The sequence below is a fragment of the Mesoplodon bidens genome (assembly GCF_964165515.1).
Source record: "Mesoplodon bidens genome assembly, chromosome: 19".
Lineage (NCBI taxonomy): Eukaryota > Metazoa > Chordata > Mammalia > Artiodactyla > Ziphiidae > Mesoplodon > Mesoplodon bidens.
Genome location: NC_138179.1, coordinates 13,041,542 through 13,062,831, shown reverse-complemented (window position 1 = coordinate 13,062,831; position 21,290 = coordinate 13,041,542).

Genomic DNA, 21,290 nt, shown 5'->3' with positions numbered 1-21,290 from the left:
ACAGCTCTCCACAAGGGGGAAGAATCATCAGATTGAATCCTTGGGAAGCAGGGTGTAAAACCGCAGGACTTAGCCAAGAAGTGGATCCCTGCTCCCCCGTCCTCAGCATCCTGAAGCACAACGTGAACCCCAGAGAACCATTTTCAAACATCATTACGTGGCAGCGGTCCCACCGGCGCCCATAAATATTTTTCTATTGACTTTTGTTTTCATCTTTAACAGTATCCTATGAACAATTTCAATAAACAGTGCAAGGCAAAGGAAGAGAAGTTTCAGAGAGCAGAATAAATCTTTGACATGTTAACATAAATTCCTAGCCAACTCTGCCTGAGACTGAGGAGGAGCCTGGGGCACGGGCACAGACCAGGCACAGATGTGGCCACCTGGGCTCTGCCAGCATCTCCTGCAGCGTCACCAAGTGGAGAGGGAAAGAAGGTTCCAGAACTAGGGAAAGAGGCCAGCTGGAGAGGTGGGGGTGGGGAAGGGGGAGGAGACCCAGCCAATCACAGAGCTGTGAGGTGTCCCAGAGCCCCTCTGATCCTCCCCCCTGTGATGTTGGCTTAAGAGCTCAGGCCGTGGAACCCGACTGCCTGGGTTCAAATCCTGGCTCCACCACTTACTAGCCGTGTCCCCTCTGGCCTCAGTTTCTTTATCTGTAACTGCGGGGTAAAAATAGCACCTACCACCTGAGGCCAGTGTCAGCATTCAGTGAGACAATTCACGCCAATGTGCTTAGCACAACGGACAATGTGCTCAGTAAATCGCACCTGACATGATTTTACAGGCAGGACTTTGGGCGGCTCTGAAAAGTCCCAAGGATGTCCCACAATCCAGTCTCTCTGATTCAGAATGTCTTTCATTTACTTTTCCCCCAGTTCCCCCAGGGGTGAGCAAGTTCTGGGAAACAGGGTGCCACAAAACATTAATTTGTTTACAGCTACTGACTGTGGGAGATGGGCGGATGAATACCTGGACCCGGCCAGTTAAGCCGCGTTCCGGGAAGCAGGTGCATTCAGGAAACCAGGTGCATTCAGGAAACCAGACGGCGGATGGCTTGGAGGCTGCTGAATGGGCGGGTCGAGCGGCAGGGTCCCGGGTGGAAGGAGCAGAACTCTGGGGCAGCACCTGGTTCCCACCACGGCTTGTGTGGACCCTGGCACGTCATTTAACCTCTTGGGGCCTCGATTTTTCTCTTTTATAAAACAGACATGATCGTACCGTTGCCAGGATTCTGCCAAAGGCAAATTCAATAGCAAACGTGAAGAGCCTGGTACGAGCAGGTACACCTCCCACCTTGAGGAACTGAGCAAATGGTGTCCCCACTGAAATCAGAAGATCCGATGGGTTTCCAGCTCAGCTGGACCCTCAGGCAAGTCACTTCTCTGTCAGGATCCAATTGGATCATGTGCCTTAAAGTGCTTTAAGAATGACAGTAACTTGCCAAGCATCGTCTTGTTTACTAATACATGCTTTTATGTACTGGGCCTCACTGATACCTCTGAGGCTCAGAGAGGTAAAGCGATTTTCCCAGGGTCACACAGCAAGCAAATGGCAAAGCAGATCAGATGCTAGTTTTGCAACTCTGAATCCCCAGCCTTTTCTCTCTGTGCCTGGCCCGGAGCTTGGGGCTCTGCAGCCCCATGGGCAGGCTCACCCCACGCCATCCCCAGGCCCTGGCAGGGAGAGCCCAGCCTAGACCTGCTTATCAGCTCCTTCCCCACTGGTGAGAGGAACCAGAGAGTATCTGCTGCTGCTACCCCAGCGTCTGACGAGGTGGGGCTGCGGTTCCAGCCCCGATCCATCTAACTCTGCAAGGGTCAATTGGGATAATATCAGAAGCACGCGTTTCCAGCCCCAATCCAACTAACTCTGCAAGTGTCAATTGGGATAATATCAGAAGCACACGGTTCCAGCCCCGATCCATCTAACTCTGCAAGTGTCAATTGGGATAATATCAGAAGCACACGGTTCCAGCCCCGATCCATCTAACTCTGCAAGGGTCAATTGGGATAATATCAGAAGCACGCGGTTCCAGCCCCGATCCATCTAACTCTGCAAGGGTCAATTGGGATAATATCAGAAGCACTAAGCATAGAAGTTCGCCCCTGCCAGTTCTCAATGTCAGTTAGCAGGCTACTGTCAGACTCTGAGCTCTTGTGGGAAGGGACTGTGTTTTCTCTACCTATATACTCTGGTGACTGAGGACTGAGAAAAACACACACAGGACTGCAAGGAAGAGCAGGCTTTAGGATTGTGGCTGAGAAAGAAGACTGCGTGGAAAAGACAGGGCAGAAATGACCAGCGAAGTAGGAGGAGAACCAAGAGGGTATTGTAGCCAGAAATTAAGGAGGAGAGTTTTTCAGGGGGGAGTAGGCCATGGTGCCAAATGCTGCAGAGAGGCCCCCGTAGAGGGTTGGAATGAAGAGGCCTTTGGATTTTGCAATCGGGAAGCACAAGAGGCCATGACAAGAGCCGTGTCCTTGGAGAATCAGATGGCAGAGGTCTGCGTGCCTGAGGGAGAAGAGACAGGGAACGGGGAGCTCGGTCCAGCACAACAGGAACAGCTCACATTCATGGGACAGTTAACACGTGCCACCCACTGTTAAGCTTATTTTTGTTCATTATTTCAGTCATTCTTTTCAACAATCCTGTAAGGTGTGCTATTGTCCCCATCTTACACATGGTAAGATCAGAGAGGTTAAATTGTTTCCCCAAAGTCACACAGCAAGGAAGATGGAGATCCAGGAGCCGAGCGTAGTTCTCTTTGATCTTGTAACCAGAGTCTTAACCGATGTAGGGGAGAGCGTGAGGATACAGGAGAGGACGCAGAGGCGGTGGGGACCCGGGATCCAGGCCACGGGACTGAGGACATCCGTTTCTCGTTTACGCCTATATGAGGCACTTAGTCTGAACCAAGACTGACTTTAAGGGCTCAAACATAGTTTTTACAGACTGATGGAACTTCTCTGCACCCCGATTCTACAATAAGCTCTTTTGGCAGTGCAGGCCAGTAAAGAAGCTTCTGGAGGAGAGTGGAGCCCAGAATCCATTAACGATTAAAACAAACAAACAACACACACACAGACCATTTACATGAGGGTAGCATTCAAACTTGCAGTATCTCAACTGGTCTTCCAACCAGCCCCGGGGGGACACACATGGAATCACCGCCACTTGGCAGATATGGAAACTGAAGCTCGGGGATTTTGTCAGGCACCGAGGCACCAGCGTGCTCAACCGTTCTGCTGAGAGCAGGTTTTAATCTCATCCTCACTGATCCACTCTGCCAAGAGCCCAAGGAGAATGAGATCAGAGGGAAAAGTCCAGGATGAGTCATTCGTTCTACATTCATATATTGACCACCTACTATGAGCAGACTGTTCCAGGAGGTTTAGAGATAGAAGGACAACAAGCCCTGCCTCCAAGCTGGGGAGACAGACAAGGACACGAACGGTGACTTATTCTCCTGCAAGTGCCGGGGAAGCCCAGGGCCCTTGAGGCACAGGCGCTGGGATAAGAGGCGGCTACTAGTAGCTGGGGGAGGAAGACCGCACTCTCTCTGGGGCTGGGGTAGCTGCCTTTCAGCCCTGAATGTGAGTGGCATCTTCCCCACCCTGGTGCTCTCCTATGATGGGACAGCCAGGCACACCCCACAGCACTTCTGGGCATCCTGAGGCCCCAGGCAGCCCAGTCAGTAGCAACTTCAGTGGCAAGCCCTGGCCACATGCTGCTGATGGGCCAAGCTTTGGGGAAGAACCCGGACCCAGGGTGAGTCAGCTTCAAGACACTCTCGTCCCTGCCACGAAGTCTGTGTCACCTGGGGCCACTCAACTCACACCCTGAACCTTGATTTCCTCATCTGTCCAAAGCAGTTGGGCTGACTCCACCGAGCTGCTGGGAGAATGAAATGGGATCGTGTTCGTGGAAGTGCTTTTTAAGCCGAAAATCTCTTTACAGAGAGCAGGGGCTTTTCTAAGGCTTCTGCTGAAGTCCTACCATTGAGGTTCAAGATCGTCCTTGCCTCTCTTCCAAAAGCAGCGGACGAGTTAATTCCTAAGCTCTTCAGCCCATGGGGAGCAGGGGGAGAGTAAAGGGCAAGTCTGGAGGCCTCTTTTGGAAATGACAAGATCCATTTAGCAATCAATTAGCGCAGTCCCCAGGCTCCAGGCCTGCACGCCCGGCAGAAAGAATGCATCTCACCGCGCTGATTAGAAACAGATGTGCTGGCAAACAGACCTGGCCGAGTGGGGCCGGAATTCCTGGGCACCCAGCTCCTGGCTGGGAGATGGGGTTCGTTATTACGTTCTGGGTACCGATGTGGGGAGGGAGGCCAAGGAAACCAAGCTCAGAGAGCAGCCTGCCTGGAGAATGTGTACCTTTGAGGGGATTCGGAGGCGGGAGAGGGAAGAATGTTGACTCTTGTCAGAAATAATCTGGGATAAAATTAGTTCAGCCAAGTACAGAATACGACTTTTGACCCACAGAGGCTGATTCCAAACATGATACGCCTGACACGTGAGAAAGTGAGTGACTTGGGCGCTGAGCAAGTTGCAGGAGGCCGGAAAAACAACCCACTGCCATCCATCTCATTTATTGAGTTCTTACTGTATACAAGGCCCTGCACCAAGCCCTCTATGCACTCTCTCATTCATTTATCACAGCGACCCTGACTTTATGTCCATTTTGCAGATGAGAAAACTGAGGTACAAAAGAGGTTCAGTAACTTAACCCAAGATCACACAGATAATTAATAGATCCAGGACGTGAACCCACTTGGGAGGTCCCCTCTCCTGACCATGATGGTAATTATTTCTCTCCTTCCAACTTTCTCCTTCTCCCTTAACAGATGGAAGAGGACTTCGAGCTCCTCTTCTCGTCTCCCAGCACTGCAGGAAAGCTCACCGCAGTGTCCCTGACCGTGGGCAGCAGCCTCTTCAACCCTCCCCATGAGGAAGGCCTCACCACCTCCCAAGGCTGTTGGCGCTAAGCTTGGACAGTTCCCAAAGCCAGCTATTCTTACTTCTATTAAGCCCAAAGCTGGGTCATGGCAAGCTTGGGGTTTCCCGCAGTCGTGCTGCTTCTGACCTCTGCATCCCCTCTGACAGTGTCTAATTCCTTTTCCCTGGGACTGTCTCAGGCATGACCATGACTCCATCCTTATTTTTCTAATTTTTCTAGCCAACACAGCCTCTGTGTGACAGCTGCTCCCTGCAGACAGCTGTGCAATTCCCCCATCATCACCAACACCCTTCCCTGGACACCCTCCAGCGCCAATGTCCCTGGTGGGTCCAGATGTGAACATGGGGTCAACCAGGTCTCCCATCTCCCTACAGCACAAAATGGAACCCTCTTTAAAATATTATTTTAATAGTTTGTTTACCATTATAAGAGTGATACAGTCTCACTGTAGGAAATATTAAAAATGCCATAAGTAGAGCAAAACTGCCTCCCCAGAGAGAGAGAAATCACCTGTTATTCCACCTCCAGCCTTTTTTCTTCATTTGTATCTGGCTTTGTTTATTCTAGATCTGTAAATCTGTGACCTGCGTTTTCACTTACCATTATAGCATAAGCACTTGGCTGTATTATTAGAAAGTCTTTGAAAATGTCATTCATAATGGTCACATCATAGTCTGTTGACATGGACAGGCCTACTTCACTATTTCCCTCATTTGGGACAGGGCTACGAATCCCCGTCTCCAGTTCTTCCTAACTACAGAAGCTCCGTTTTGTTCAAGGTCTCCACAAGATGTCACCTACATCCTAGGAGATAGGGCCCTTGATTCTAAACTCCTGGCACTAATGTCAAGCCCCCTCCCCCGATGTTTGCCTGATCAACCAACTTTATGTTATCAGGCCTGAGCAGAGGACACCGCTAACACACAGACCAGTAATCTAGCACCTAAGCCCTTATTAGTACCTTGCTTGATTTTGTAACCTCATGATGTCACAGCTGGAGAGGCCCTTAAAGATCATCCTCTCAAGTTTCAGATCACAAAACTGAGTTCAGAGAGGGCAAGTGAGGTGCCCCAGGTCACACAGTGGTGATGCTGGGCCGGGAACCAAGGGCTCTGGACTCCCAGCTTGGAGGTCTCTCCACAGCCACCTCCATGCTGCCCAGGGTAAAAGCAGCTCCCAGACAGCCAGGGAGGGCTCATGTTAGGGCAAGGTTTGTTATTCCTTGACACTAAGAAGAATAAATCAAGCAAGTCATTTTTAGCTAAGGCAACTGGCCTCTTACCAAGAGTTCAAATTTAACAACAACAAAAAAGCAAAGAGAGAATGGAAATCAACAATGGCACATGGGCCACAGAAGCACACAGAACAGTTCCATTTTCCTTGCTGGCCACCCTCTCCAGCTTCCCCGCTTCCTTTCCCACAGTCTCAAGCTACCACCACCAAGAAGCCCTCCAGAATCATCAGACTTGCAGCTCTTAGGCTGAAATATTGATGTCCTGAACCCTGGAGAAGGGAGTGGGAGGATCATACTCTCCAATAAAATAAGATCCATAGGGCAGGACCAGAGGACTTCTTCTTCTGTCTTCTTATAACTACAGAAATGGACAATTTATAGAAAACACAAATATGTGAATGAATGATACCACCTAGAAATCACCTTGACCAGCACTGAACTGCCAGAGACTTAGGTTACTTCATGTCTCTGGTCTCAGAGTCCTCATCTGTAAAATTTATCCTCCCCAATTCATTCCACAAACATTTCTTGAGTGCCTGCTGTGTGCCAGGCTCTGTGCTGAGCGCTAAGGGAAGAGTAAAGGCTTAAGGATCTCAGTTACCAGGAGACACAAAGAAAAAAAGAAAAGAACGTTTATTCAATATCTTTTTTTCCAGGCATTATGATAGGCAAAAGGGACACAACAATTAACAAAAACAAGTAGTGAGGCTTACAATTTTAGATATGTAATTTGCTAGATAAACTGTAAACCCTTCCACTAATAAACACTTACATACTGTGGATAAAGTATAACAGACATCCTTTGAAAAGCAGAGCTAAGTTCTCCAGTAAGAAAGGAAATCATCAAGGGCCAGAAATTGAGAAGCACTAAATATCAAAGGAATAAGGTTTTGAGTTAATGCTGTAGCTGTGTGGGAGGAACCCTACCCCTACAGTCCAGAAACTCCCAGACTGGTAAAGTAACATGGTAACATTAGCCTCAGGACAGTGATACCCCTAGAATTCCTGACAGTAACAAACGTGAAACTGCTCGGGAGAGCACACTGTCAACCAAGGCTGCACATGATTCCCACAGATAGAGTGCTGCTGTAGATGAGCTCGTAATCCAAATTACAAGATGAGTGAGCAAGAATGAGACAAAATAAGCAACAGGATTTGATCCCCCCCACGGCCACCACAAAGACTTTAACCATTAGAACAAACAACATACAGAATACAAAATAAGTAAATCTTAAATAATTAACCACATGAAGGAATTTTAAAAAGGAAAGAGAATGGTACCTTTAAAAAGCAAGCATATTTTGGAAAATATCCAACTTGAACTATTAGAGAAATACAGAAAATCCCCCAAATTAAAAACCCAATGGGGACTTCCCTGGTGGCACAGTGGTTGAGAATCCGCCTGCCAATGTAGGGGACACGGGTTCGAGCCCTGGTCCGGGAAGGTCCCACATGCCACGGAGCAACTAAGCCTGTGTACCACAACTACTGAGCCTGTGCTCTACAGTCAGTGAGCCACAGCTACTGAGCCCGCGTGCCACAACTACTGAGCCAGGGTGCCTAGAGCCTGTGCTCCACCACAACAGAAGCCACCTCGGTGAGAAGCCCGCGCACCACAACAAAGAGTAGCCCCCGCTCTCCGCAACTAGAGAAAGCCCGCACGCAGCAATGAAGACCCAACGCAGCCAAAAATAAATAAATAAATTTATTTTAAAAAACCCCAATGGATGAGTTAAACAGCAAATTAAATCCAGCTGAAGAGATGATTGCTACATGGAAGGTACCTCTGTTAATAATTTACCTTATTGCTTCTTATGCAACAGAATATTTTTGAACAGTATTATATTGTTATAAGCTGCAATGTCACTTTGAGACTAATCATTCAAAGGATAAACAGAGAAACTGATTGTTTTAAATGTAGATGTGATGAGCTTTTTAACATTAACTGGCAAACGTCTCTCTCATACTTTTGAACAGATTAGCTTCTGGCATCATGCATTTCAAACCTTATTTCTCCTTTAATATTCATATACTTCCAATCCTGAACATCATAAGACCTGTTATACTACAACATCTGGCCCCTGTACCTTATGCCACAATCCCAGGTGAACTGACACAGTGGGCAGTAGTATTTATTATCCCTGGAAACCATTCCCAAGCCAGGATGGCTAGTGATCCCTTACTTATACATGGAAATGACTGCAAACCACATAAATATATACCACTGGGATGGATGGTCTGTTGTCAACTTGCAACCACCATCATCACTTCTAAGTCAGAAAATCACTTCCCAGTATGGCTCCAGGTTCGAGTTTGCCAATAAGAGAAACCTGAACAAGATTGGAAAGCAGAAGAGATGCAAGGTGAAATAACTGAAATATTAGCATTTTTTCAGAAGTTTGTGGTGGTCAGATACAGCTTCAAAATTTCTCTACGAGCTACCACTCTGAGGTTGTGAAAAAGTAGCAGTTCACGGCCTTTCCACAGACTCTTACTTCACAGTCATAGTGGCAAGACATGGTGGTTTCTCAGACCGTCTGACTATCAGTGGCTTCTCCCAGTCTACCCTACCTCCCCTTTCTCACACCGGGCCAGAGTACAGATATCATGTTGATTCACAGACAGAGGCTAATAGTTTGGCTGGATAGACAGGGACTTTGAAATAATAAGATGGGAAAGTTGGTGACAAAGATATAAGGGGTGTGAGTGGATAGATCTCTTCAAGTGAGCGTATTTATGTGGGGTTGCTCAACAGAAGAGGGCTCCAGCATCAGTGGAGAAGAAAACCCATTCTATGGACATCAGTCAGCCTTCCCCACCCCTCCCCCAGCACTTCTTCCCTTGGTCAAGACAAAATGGCCATGGTGGAAGCAATTCAGGTGATGCATGAGCTCAGCAATAGAGACCCCCACTCACCACAGCTGATGTGGCTACAGCCCGTGTTGAGAGTCCAGCCTGCTGACCACAAAGACAAACACTGAGCCCTGAATACAGCACCACTTTCCACAGGGACCGGCCAAGCCATTTGATGGAGCATTGATGACACTGAACCAAGTCCATCATAGAGAGTTTCATGGAAACTAAAAAGCTAATTCCAAAATCTGTATGGAAGACTACAAGACCATGAAAACCTAAGTCATTCTTGAATAAGAACAAGAGGAAAGGATTTGTCCTACCAGATATCAAGAGACAGCTACTCAAAATAGTGTGGTATTGGTACAGGAGTAGACAAACAGTCCGATGAAACAGAAGAGAGAGCCCAGGAACACACAGGCATATATGGAAACTGGATTTATAGCAGAAAAGATGTTATAGATTTACAAGGAAAAGGATGGACCATAACAAATGATACTGACACAGTTGGTTATCCATACAGAAAAAATTAATTCCTTCTTCATGTCCTACACAAAAATCAATTCAGGGTAGATTAAACAAATATGAATGATAAAACTATAACAAAAATTAGGACACAATATAAGACAATAATTTTTGGTCCTCAGGGTAGAGAAGAACTTCTTAAATAAGGTATATTTGTATACACTCACCTTTAAAAAAAAAAACAACAAAATAGATAAATTAAGAACTTCTGTTTTTTCAGAGGACTTCAGAAAGAATGAGAAAAAACAAGCCACCAACTTGGAGGCGAAAATTGCAACACATATGACAAAGGATTAATTTCCAGAACATGTAAAGAATGCTTATAAATCGATAAGAGTAAGGAAAATAACCCCAAAGAAAACAGATGAAAGGCAAAAACAGGAATTCCACTGAAGAGAAAAGACAAATGTCTGATAAACATGAGAACATGGTCAACATAATTGAGAATAAAGGAAGTGCAGGTTAAAATCACAATGAGTAAATTAAAAGTTTAAACACACACACACACACAGTGCCATTCCATTCCACACTTACACCAATTTGGCAAAAATTAAAGCACTGACAATACCAAGGGTTAGTGAGTATGTGAAGCACAAGAAACATATTGAAAGTAGGAATACAGAGTGAAGTAAGTCAGAAAGAGAAAAACAAATACCGTATGCTAACACATATATATGGAATTTAAGAAAAGAAAAAAAAAAGGTCATGAAGAACCTAGGGGTAAGATGGGAATAAAGACACAGACCTACTAGAGCATGGACTTGAGGATATGGGGAGGGGGAAGGGTAAGCTGTGACAAAGTGAGAGAGTGGCAATGGACATATATACACCACCAAACGTAAAATAGATAGCTAGTGGGAAGTAGCCACACAGCCCAGGGAGATCAGCTCTGTGCTTTGTGTCCACCTAGAGGGGTGGGATAGGGAGGGTGGGAGGGAAGGAGGTGCAAGAGGGAAGAGATATGGGAACATATGTATATGTGTAACTGATTCACTCTGTTATAAAGCAGAAACTAACACACCACTGTAAAGCAATTATACTCCAATAAAGATGTTAAAAAAAAAGAAAGTAGGAATATAAAGAGGTGTATAATCACCAAAAACTGGTAACATCACAGGTGTCCATAATGAGTAGGTTAGATTTATACATTGTGATACATTCAAACAATGAGTCCATTGTTAGACTCCACTGCAGTGAAATGGGTTAACGACACAGCTACTCATCAACACAAATTAACTTCAAAAACATAAATTTGAAGGGGTAAAAACAAGTCACAGAAGAATATGTACAGTATGATCCCATTTGTATAAACTTTAAAGGCAGGCAAAACTAAATAATAAGTTGTTTAAAATACATATATGTGGGGTAAAAACTACAGAAAAGCAATGGAATCATCGACATAAAAGTCAGAATAGTGGTTATGTGGGAAGCGGGGCAGGATGCCCCTGACAGAGGCACAAAAGAGGCGTATAAGGTATTAGGTAATGTTCTAATTGTCAACCTGTATGCTGGGTACATCATTCTTTGGTGTGTGGTTTACATACACTTTTATGGATGATACACAATAAAAGCAAACACACAAATGGTTGAAGCAAGTGTCACAGAACTGAGGCCACAAAAATGGTCCATTATATGTAATATTGTAATAGCGAAGAACAAATCTGACTCCCTACTGGATCTGTTTCTTTTACTTTAACCTTTGTATTGTATTGCTTTTGCTACAAGAATGTTGCCTATAGCCTGAAATATACAGGACAGCCCATTCTCAAGGCTCTGACCTTTAAAGGTATAATACTTTTCCATTCATATAGAGATAAAAAGTTGCAGAACAGAGAATAGCATTTGTCTTGCTGGAGGCTTATAGGAACACTGTGACGGGACCTACATGGACAGCTGCAAGAACAAAGGATTCCGGCACCAAGAAGTTGGCAGCAACCAACCACACCCCCTCCCCTTTTAGTATAAAAGAAGCCTGAATTCTATCTAACTCAAAGAAGACGGTGTCCACCATCTTCTCCGTCTGGTGGCTTTCCAAATAAAGTCACTCTTCCTGGCCCCAACAACTTGTCTCTCAATTTATTGGCCTGTCATGTGGCAAGTAGTAAGAGTTGGACTCAGTAACAATACCTAGAATGTTATAACAGCTATGGTGGCTTTAAGGGGTACAGGCAGATCAGACAATTGGAGGAGAAAAGGACATATTAAGTTGATGATATATTTATTACTTTTTTTCTTAAGATACAATTTTTTTAATCTATTTTTATTTATTTTTTTTGCGGTACGCGGGCCTCTCACTGTTGTGGCCTCTCCCGTTGTGGAGCACAGGCTCCAGACGCGCAGGCTCAGCGGCCATGGCTCACGAGCCCAGCTGCTCTGCGGCATGTGGGATCTTCCTGGACCGCGGCACAAACCCGTGTCCCCTGCATCGGCAAGCGGGCTCCCAACCACTGCGCCACCAGGGAAGCCCTTAAGATACAATTTTAAATGAAAGGTTTTTAATGTAGGCCTTTTAAAAAGAGAAAAGGGTTAAGCACTCACCAGAATTGATGGATTTTTAGATACAGGAAGCACAATGAGTCCTTAGAGGGTAAGGATAAATGAAACTCTGCTTATATACATTATAGTTAAGGTGACTACATAATTGATTATTCTACACAGGACATTTTTGAGAATGAAAGAAGTGCTATTAACAGTTACGCAAGGGTAACAGGTATAAACAACGACTGCCCAGGGCAAGCAAGAACATATCCTGGTGAAACTGCAACCACAGAGAAAGTACAGATTGCTTAAAAAGGAAACACAAGTAGAATGGCAATAGACTTCTCAACAGACACCAGGAGACAATGGAAAAATATCTTCAAATTACTCAGAGAAAATAAAGTTCAACCGAGAATTCTACACCCAGCTAGATGTTACAGAAAAAAAACATGTTTGCTCAAACTAAACTAAGAGAGTTTCTCATTACATACCCATGCTGAAAGAAGAACTAAAGGATGTACTTCAAGAAGACGAAAATTAAATACAGAAAAGGAATGAGAAGCAAAAAACAATGGTAAGCAAATGAATTGGTAAAGATACAGATGAACCTAAATAAACCACGACAACTTAACTAATGTTAGGGAAATGTAAAAAACACACTTCTAAACAACAAATGGATCAAAGAAGAAATTAAAATTAAAAAAGAAAATATTTAGAGCTGAATGATAATAAAATTCTACATATCAAAGTTTGGGATGTAGCTACAAGCAGCACTTAGAGGTCATAGCCATAAAAACACGTGTTAGAAGGAAAATTTATGGATTGAGCACAAAATTCAAAATGTTATATAAAGTGCAACAAAGTAAATCTAAAGAAAATAGAAAGAAATCAGAAAGGACGAGGTATTAACAAAATGCAAAACAAAGAAACAATAGAAGGGCTTCCCTGGTGGCGCAGTGGTTGAGAGTCCGCCTGCCGATGCAGGGGACACGGGTTCGTGCCCCGGTCCGGGAAGATCCCACATCCCACGGAGTGGCTGGGCCCGTGAGCCATGGCCGCTGAGCCTGCGCGTCTGGAGCCTGTGCTCCGCAACGGGAGAGGCCACAACAGTGAGAGGCCCGCGTACTGCAAAAACAAAACAAAACAAAACAAAACCCAAAAAAAACCCAAAGAAACAATAGAAGAGGTAATCAAGTTTGGTTCTTTGAGAATACCAATAAAATAGACAAACATCTGAACTGATGGATCAATATGAAAAGGCACAAATAAATAATATTAGGAATGAAAGAGGGACTAACTATAGATATAGTAGAGAATTTTAAAACAATAAGAAAATACCATGAATGAGATTATGCCAATAAATTGAAAAAGTTAGATGAAATGGAAATTTCCCCAGAAAAAAAAATAATTTATCAAAACTATTGAATAAGAAATAGAAACTCTGAACACACAAATAATCATTAAATAAACTGAATCTATGTTTTAAATATCTACACATATACACAAACACCCAAAACTTGGCCCAGATGATTTTACCAGTTAGTTCTATCAAACATCTGAGGAACAGGCAATCCAACCTCATGCAAACTATTCCAAAGACTAGAAAAAGAAACTTCCCCCAACTATTTTATGAGGTAAGTATAACCTTATTACCAAAAAAAAAAAAAAAAAAACCAAAAAAACAAAAAATAAGGAAAATATAAGAAAGGAAAACTACAGCACAATCTCACTTTTCAACGTAAGTGCAAAAATCCTAAAATGTTTGCCGTTCAATACAGTATTATGTACAATAATCACCACCACCAACTTAAACCAACTAGGTTTACTCTAGGAATAAAAGGATGATTTAATATGAGAAAATTTGTTTATATAATTCACAGATCAAAGAGGGAAATTATGACTATTCAATATACATAGAAAAATTCTTTGAAAAAAATTTATGATATAAGTTTTTTAAAGTCTTAGCAAACTAAGATTTGAAGGGGACTTTATAACTTAAAGTGTATCTACAAACACTTTGGAATGAACATCAGACTTCATGGGCAGATATTAAAAGCATCCCTTTAAAGGCAGGATCAGGACAAGTCTGCCCATTATCTCCCCTTCTATTCACCATTATTCTAGAGGTCCTAGCCAGTGCAGAGACAAGAAAGAAAATTACACTGTAAAGAGTTGAGAGGAAGAAATGAAACTTATTCTCTACAGATTATAGGATTGCCCATATGGAAAATGCAACAAAGAGCTACTGCCAAACCATAGGAACAAATAAAAGGCTTCAGAAAAATGCTTGCTAAACCATCAGTGTGCAAAAATCATCAGAAGGGCTCCTACAATCAGCAACAAGTGATTTAAAATGTAATTTTTTAAAAATTCCATTTACAATAACAAAAAACTGTAAGGTACCGAAAATTAATACAACAAAAAATATGCAAGGAGCTTTACAGAGAAAAGTATGTACCTTTATTAAAAGACCTTAAGAAAGCAAAAAATAGAGACAAACTTCATGAATAGGAAGACTCAGGGTCATAGAGATGGCAGTCCTTTCTCCAAAGCATCAATAAATACGATGCAAACGCAAACAAAATTTCAACTCAGCGTGTGTGTGTGCGTGCACACATTCACACATGCCTGCAATCTAACAAGTCGATCCTAAAGTTTATAGGGTAGAGCAAAGACCCTAAGTACAAGCTGATTTTCTAGAACAAAGTAGGCTGACTTACCCTACCAGATAGCCAGACATTTTATGAATTACAGTAATTAGCACAGTGTGGTATTGGCATAGGAACAGAAAAATAAACCAATGACACAGAATGGAGCTCAGATACAAGTCTGAAGCCATGTGGAAATCTCATATATGACAGAGCCCTACAACTGGGGGCGGGGGCGATGCTCTAGTCAATAATAGTGTTGGAAATATTGGTTACCGAAATGGGGAATGGGGGAAAAATAGATTCTTAACTCACATGGTAGACAAAAATCAATTTCAGGTGAATTCAAGACCCAAATGTCAAATGCAAAGTTTAAAACCTGACAAAGGAAATACAGCAGAAAACCTTTATGACCTCAAAAAAAGAGTTCTAAAGGAAGCATAAACCATAAAGGAAAAGATTGTTAAATCTGATGACAGACAATGCCCTTAACAGAGTTAAAAGATGAAACACAGCGTTTCTCATAAAGTTAAACATACACCTTCCCTATGCCCCAGCAATTCTACTCTGAGGTATTTACCCAGAGAAATGAAAACATATGTCCATGAAAAGACAGGTACAAGAATGTTTACAGCCATTTTATTCATGGTAGCCAAAAACTGAAACAACCATACTGTCCATCAACAGGAGAAAGGATAAACATATTGCAGTATATTTATATAATAGGAATCATCTCAGCAATAAAAAAGAAATCTATACAACATGGATGAATCTTTAAAAAATTATGCTGAGCAAGAAGCCAGACACACTATATGATTTAATTTATATGAAGTTCTAAATCAGGCAAAATTAATACAATATGGTAAAGGAAATCAAAGCAGTGGTTGCCCGGGAAGGAGCACAAAAGACCTTACTGGGTGATGGAAATCTTCTACGACATGATAGAGGAGTGGGTTACACGGCTATATGCATTTGTCAAAATCCATCAGACTGCAGCAATTACGATTTGTGTATTTCGCTGTATTTTTTTAAAAACCTCCCATCACCACCACCCCCAACAAAAAAAAGACAAACTACAGCCTGGGAGAAGATCGTTGCCTGCCAAGAGATTCATGTTCAATATCTATAAAGAACCACCACAGGTCAATAAAATCAGCAAACAGAATAGGCAAAAGACAGGAACCGGCAATTCACAGAAGAGAAAACAATTGGAAATATGCTCAACCTCACCAGCAGTCAGGAAAACAACAAGGCAGCACTTCATACCCTTTGGATGCACAAAGATTTTGAAGTCTGGGAATACTGAGCACTGGTGAGACCACAGAACAACTGGAATTTGGATACCCTGAGCATGGGAATGCAGATTAGTGATATCTAGGAATAGGGAAGATGCTCTTACCTTATGGCCCAGCATTTCCATGCCAGGTGTGCCCCGGAGGTCTTCAGCTGAACGGCATCTGCGTCTCTCCCGTGTGGACGGCAGGGATCCTCACCAGAGCACTGTTTGTAACAGGAGAAAAAAGAAAAAGAGAAAAAGTCAGACGTGTGAGGAAGGGGAAAGCCTAACTAAATGTCTACTACATCAACCAGCGGCGGAATGGACAAAATAACGGTAAATCCACATAATGGAATAAAAATCATTAGTGAAAATAAATGAATTCCAGGGTACACATAATGTCAGAATAAAATGTTAAACAGCAACAACAAAAAGCAGGTCACAGAAGAACATAAACTATGTTTCCATTTACATAAAGTTTTTTAAAAACCCAGCAAGACTAAACCACCTATTGTTTAGAGAAGCAAATATATTTGGTATAAGTATAAAGAAAAGCCAGAAAAGCATACACACAATTCAAGATAATGGTTACCTCTGAGAAGGGAGCTAAGGGGATGGGATGAGGGGAGCTTCATAGGGACTTTAAAAGTGATGGTTATAGTCTTTTTCCTAAATTGGGTGATGAGTACACAGATGTTCATTGTTCACCGGAGCTAGAACTCTGCACTGAGTGACAATCATCAACGACCCATGATGGGGTGACAGGAGGATTCCAAAGTGAGGGCCATGGGATAGAGTGACCTGTCTAGCACCAAGAAGAAATGGCTGCAGGCTGGGAGGGCTGGGGGTGTGGGATGCTTATGGGCAGGGACATGGGCAGGAAACCGAGGGACCCCATGGAGGGCCTCTACCATGTTTTCTTTATGACGGAGCCAACAAGGGTGACTCCTGACAAACTGGAGGGAGGGCCATCTCACCTCCCCAGCCTGACTGCAGATGCCTGTCCATGCTAGTGTCCTTCAAGTTCAACCACCATAGGAGCCAGCAGATACCTGCCGGAGGGGATGGTGAGGGGCTGCCCTGGACCGGTGCTGGAGAAGAGGTAGAACTTGCTTTGACTGACAACCACCTCTCCTGCCAGTAGTCACTTTACAGTCAGCACAGGCCATGAGCAGCAGGGTACAAGGGGCGTCTGTGGGCGCCCGGTGGGGGCTGGGGTCCCAGGAGAGAAGGCGGTCTCAGGTCAAGGGTGGGAGCCCATGGCTCTCTCCCAGATTCATCCACTCCCTGCCCCCATCCCAACAGGAGCTCATTCACAAGCAAACACTAGGAAAACAAAGGGAAATCATCCAGCAGGGGCCTTCCCATCTGCAGAGCAAGGAAGTCTCAGTCTCAAGGTTAATAGTGAAGAGGAACTTGCCTGGCTGTGCAGGTCGTGAGGTCGGCAGGAATTTTGATAAACAAAAGGGGACGGTGGCACCGGGGCAGGGTGGGGGGCAGGGGTATCACTAAGAGCTCTGGCCACAGGTCAAGAGGAGGTCAAGGGTGCACAATCTCAGGGAAATGAAATGGTGATCATTTACAAGCACAGATTGTTTTACATTCCAGGGAAGTTGGCTCCTAAGCCAAACTCTTCCTGCAGAAGTTGAGGTGGTGGGTGAGTCACTGTTATAAATAGACCAGCGATCAGAATGTCATCGGAAAGGACACAGTCCCATAGGCATAACCTTGGAGGGAGGGGAAGGCGCTACATGAACTAACAGCCGGGTTCTAAGAGGAGCCCAGAGGGAGGCCTCTGATGGGCTGTCGTGGAAGAGGAAGCAGATGCTTGGGAAGGGGGTTCCAGCCAAACAGGAGGAAGACGATGCAGGGGACTGGCCAGAGACAAGCCTCCCGCATGGCTGAGCAGAGCCCAGCTCATGGCGTGCCGGTCCCTGGATCAGACTGAGCCATCTCACCTTCTAGAAGTTCTTCCAAAGAGTTCAAACTCTGCTAGGGTCCCAAGAGACCCCACCCACCGAAGCACGGGAGAACAAACTTCGTCAGCAGAATCAGCTCATTCATTCGCCTACGGATGACATGCCTGATGGGCACCGGGGACACAGGCGGCCCCTGCCCTCAAGTTCACAAGGACTCAGAGATCTTAGGAAACTTGTAGAAGGGGAGAACAGCATCAGGGAAGTGAAGCCCTGTCCCCTGAGGGAATCTGACTACGGCCCATGGTGGAGAGAGGTTGCCCAGAAGCCTTTCCCGATCCCCCCGATCCCTCGAGGCCAGGCTGGGTGCCCTCCTCTTTGCTCCCACCGGTCCCTACACTTCTTCCTATCGCCGGTCATGGGAAGGATTTAACTGTCCCAGAACTGAGCTGAGGCCCAAAACTGAGAACAAAAGGAGCTAAGAATCTGGTATGTCCATACCCGGAAGAGGAGGCAGGGGCCTGCCCAGCCATCGTAAACTGCCAGCCCCTAAAGGGATCAGGAGGCTATGGAATGCACCCAAAGTATGTCAAGGGACAGGAAAGGGGGGTTAAACCTAGCATAATGGAAAGCACTGTGAAAAAATAAAAACGTTTCCTGTTTAGACTCCCGTGAATTGACATTCCCCAAGAAGCCATGAATCGCAGGATGATGGCTTCTGTTTCCACAATAGGATTGTAAACTCCTTGAGAGGGGAAGACATGTCCCCCACTTTGTCCCCAGCACCTGCAGCGGTCTTGGGCCCAGTAATACTTGTTGGAGGAGCCCAATGCCCAGGGCTCCTCGTGAGGCATCTCCTGTCTGTTGGACAAGCCAACTCCTCAGAACCAGAAGCAGCCCCATCTCACACGAGGCACCAACCACTCGGGGTCCTCCCCCATCCCAGGGCCCATGCTGTGGGCCTCAGAGCAAAACTCGCTTTTTGGAAGACTCAGCGGCTTGTCCTGGAGTGGGCTCAGCCCTCTCTCCTCTTCTGGTGTGAGGTCAAGGGCCCGCAGAGCCTGGTCAGCCTGGTCTGCCTTTTGGAGCGGACATTCCAGATTTCTTCTGGGAAGGCGGAGGGAGGGAACCCCCCTCATGGCCCACCAGCTGGAGGTCAACAGGAAGTGGCCAAGAGGCCCTGGATGAGATCCCCTCCTGCAGTGTAGACAAGCCCCAGCGTGTCTGTTTGGCAGGAGGTGGGAGAAGTAGGTGGCAGTCCCTGTGAGCCGAGCAGACAGCCCTGGCCTCGGCAACTAAGAGTCTGGGGCTGGACCGGCTGTTGGCTGACCAACTGACACGGAGAGCTTCCCGGGTCTTCCTCCTGACACTGCCCCAAAGTGGGAGAGGCGTAGGAGGGAGGTCCTGAGCCCCCAGCCCCTCAGGCACCCCAGCCAGCAGGGGCCAGAGACCCAGCACACACTCTAGTCTCAGGACCCCCAGGGGAGGCCTCAGGATACAAGCACATGGCCCCCAAAAGACCACCAAGGTCTTCACCACCAGCCCAGTGGTCTTCACCATGCCCCCAAGGAGCCCCAGGACACAGGAAGGGGGCGCAGCACAGCCAAGACCTGGGCCCTTCCTCCCTTGTGGGAGCTTAGCTTTGATCTGGTCTCTTTATGAGTATGAACGGAAGGCTACCCTGGCAGGGTCTCATTCCACAGCTGGGGAAATTGGGACCAGAGAGAGGGAAGGACTGGTCAAATGTGACACAGTCAGCACCAGCTCCTTAGCCCGGTACTAAGTATGCCAGGCACTGGGGAGCCAGTGAAGATTTCAGGAAGGGAGTGACACGCCGGAAGCAGGCAGGGAAGACAGCAACAAGGGGATGGCTGAAATTGGCTACTCTGGGAGCGGGGGGAGATGTCGCAAGAACTCAGTGAGGGCGGGGGGAGGAAGATGAGGAAGGCAGAGACCTCCACTGAAGACGAATAGATCTGGGTCTGAGCCGCCGCTTGGATAGTGCCACCAAGTACGACATGGCAGTGATGGTCAGGGGAGCAGGGGCCAAAGATGACCCCAAGTTTCCGATGAGGTTGTCTGAGAGGCTGGCAGGGCCCGGAAGAGAGAAATTGGGCTGGTTTGTTTTGAGGGACAGGAGGACAAGGACATTTCTTATGAGAATAAGTAGAGCTGGCGTTGGGGGGTTAAGTCTACTTTCCTACAGTGGCTTTAAAGTCAGCTAGGCTTGAGATCCAGTCCCCCAAACTCTGCCATTCACTAGCTGTGTGACCTTGGCAAATCGTGTAACCTCTCTGAGCTCAGTTTCCTCACCTCTAAACTGAAGGTAATAATAGTGCTCACCCAGAGGACTGCTGTAAGGACTTAGACACCACACGTAAAGTGCTTGGTGCATTATAATCGCTGATAAATATTTGCTGTTATTTTCACTATGATATGCCAGGCGCTTAATATATATAACCTCATGTCATCCTCCCAGCAATTTACAAAGCTGGCTTTGTTTTTTCCCAATTTGCAGGTGAGAACAACGGAGGCTCAGAGAGGTTAAAGAAAGGGCTCAGGGTCCCACAGCAAGAATTAGGATCAGAGCAGAGAGTCAAACCCAGATCCTTCTGGTCCAAAGCACAAACTTTCCAGCATCGGGTGGTACCTCCACTGCTTTCCTGGGGCTACAGGGCTGTCTCCCGCTTCCAGGAACGGGGAGAGTCAAGAGGCTCGGAGGCCAGGCAGTAGGTTTGAACCCATAGGACATGAACCCAGAATCACCTGGACATAGTTTGGACAATTTTATTTGTCTCCAGTGGACCTGATGACACTTTCCTTTTTTCCTCTCCCCACTTTTTCTTCTCCCGTCAATGAGACTGTACTCTCAACTCCAGTGAGTCACCGGAAAATATAAATTAAAAGAAAAAAATAATTAAGAGGAACATTGCTCCTACGTAAGCCCCTGCCATCTGTGAATCATTCAAGACAGGTATAATGGACATAATTACAGCTCACCCACAAGCTAGACCCAAAATCAGTCCTGAAGGCTGATGTCAGAATCTAGTGGTTTCCCCAGCAGAGCCCGGGGCAAATCAAACCTTAACAGATACTCTTGGCCTTGGTCATCTCACTGGGAGCCCATGGTGGGAGGAAGCTGGGTACCATGCCCTGGCACCAGGGACACAGCAATTTCAGGGCCCCCCTCCAGCCCCACCCCCACCCCCACCCCCCAGTTCCCATCCCACTCACTCAAGGCCCCTCCCTCCATTTGAACTCATCCTTCTTCTCACCCCCTTGCTTCTTTTTTTTTTTTTTTTTTTTTTTTTTGCGGTATGTGGGCCTCTCACTGTTGTGGCCTCTCCTGTTGCGGAGCACAGGCTCCGGATGCGCAGGCTCAGCGGCCATGGCTCACGGGC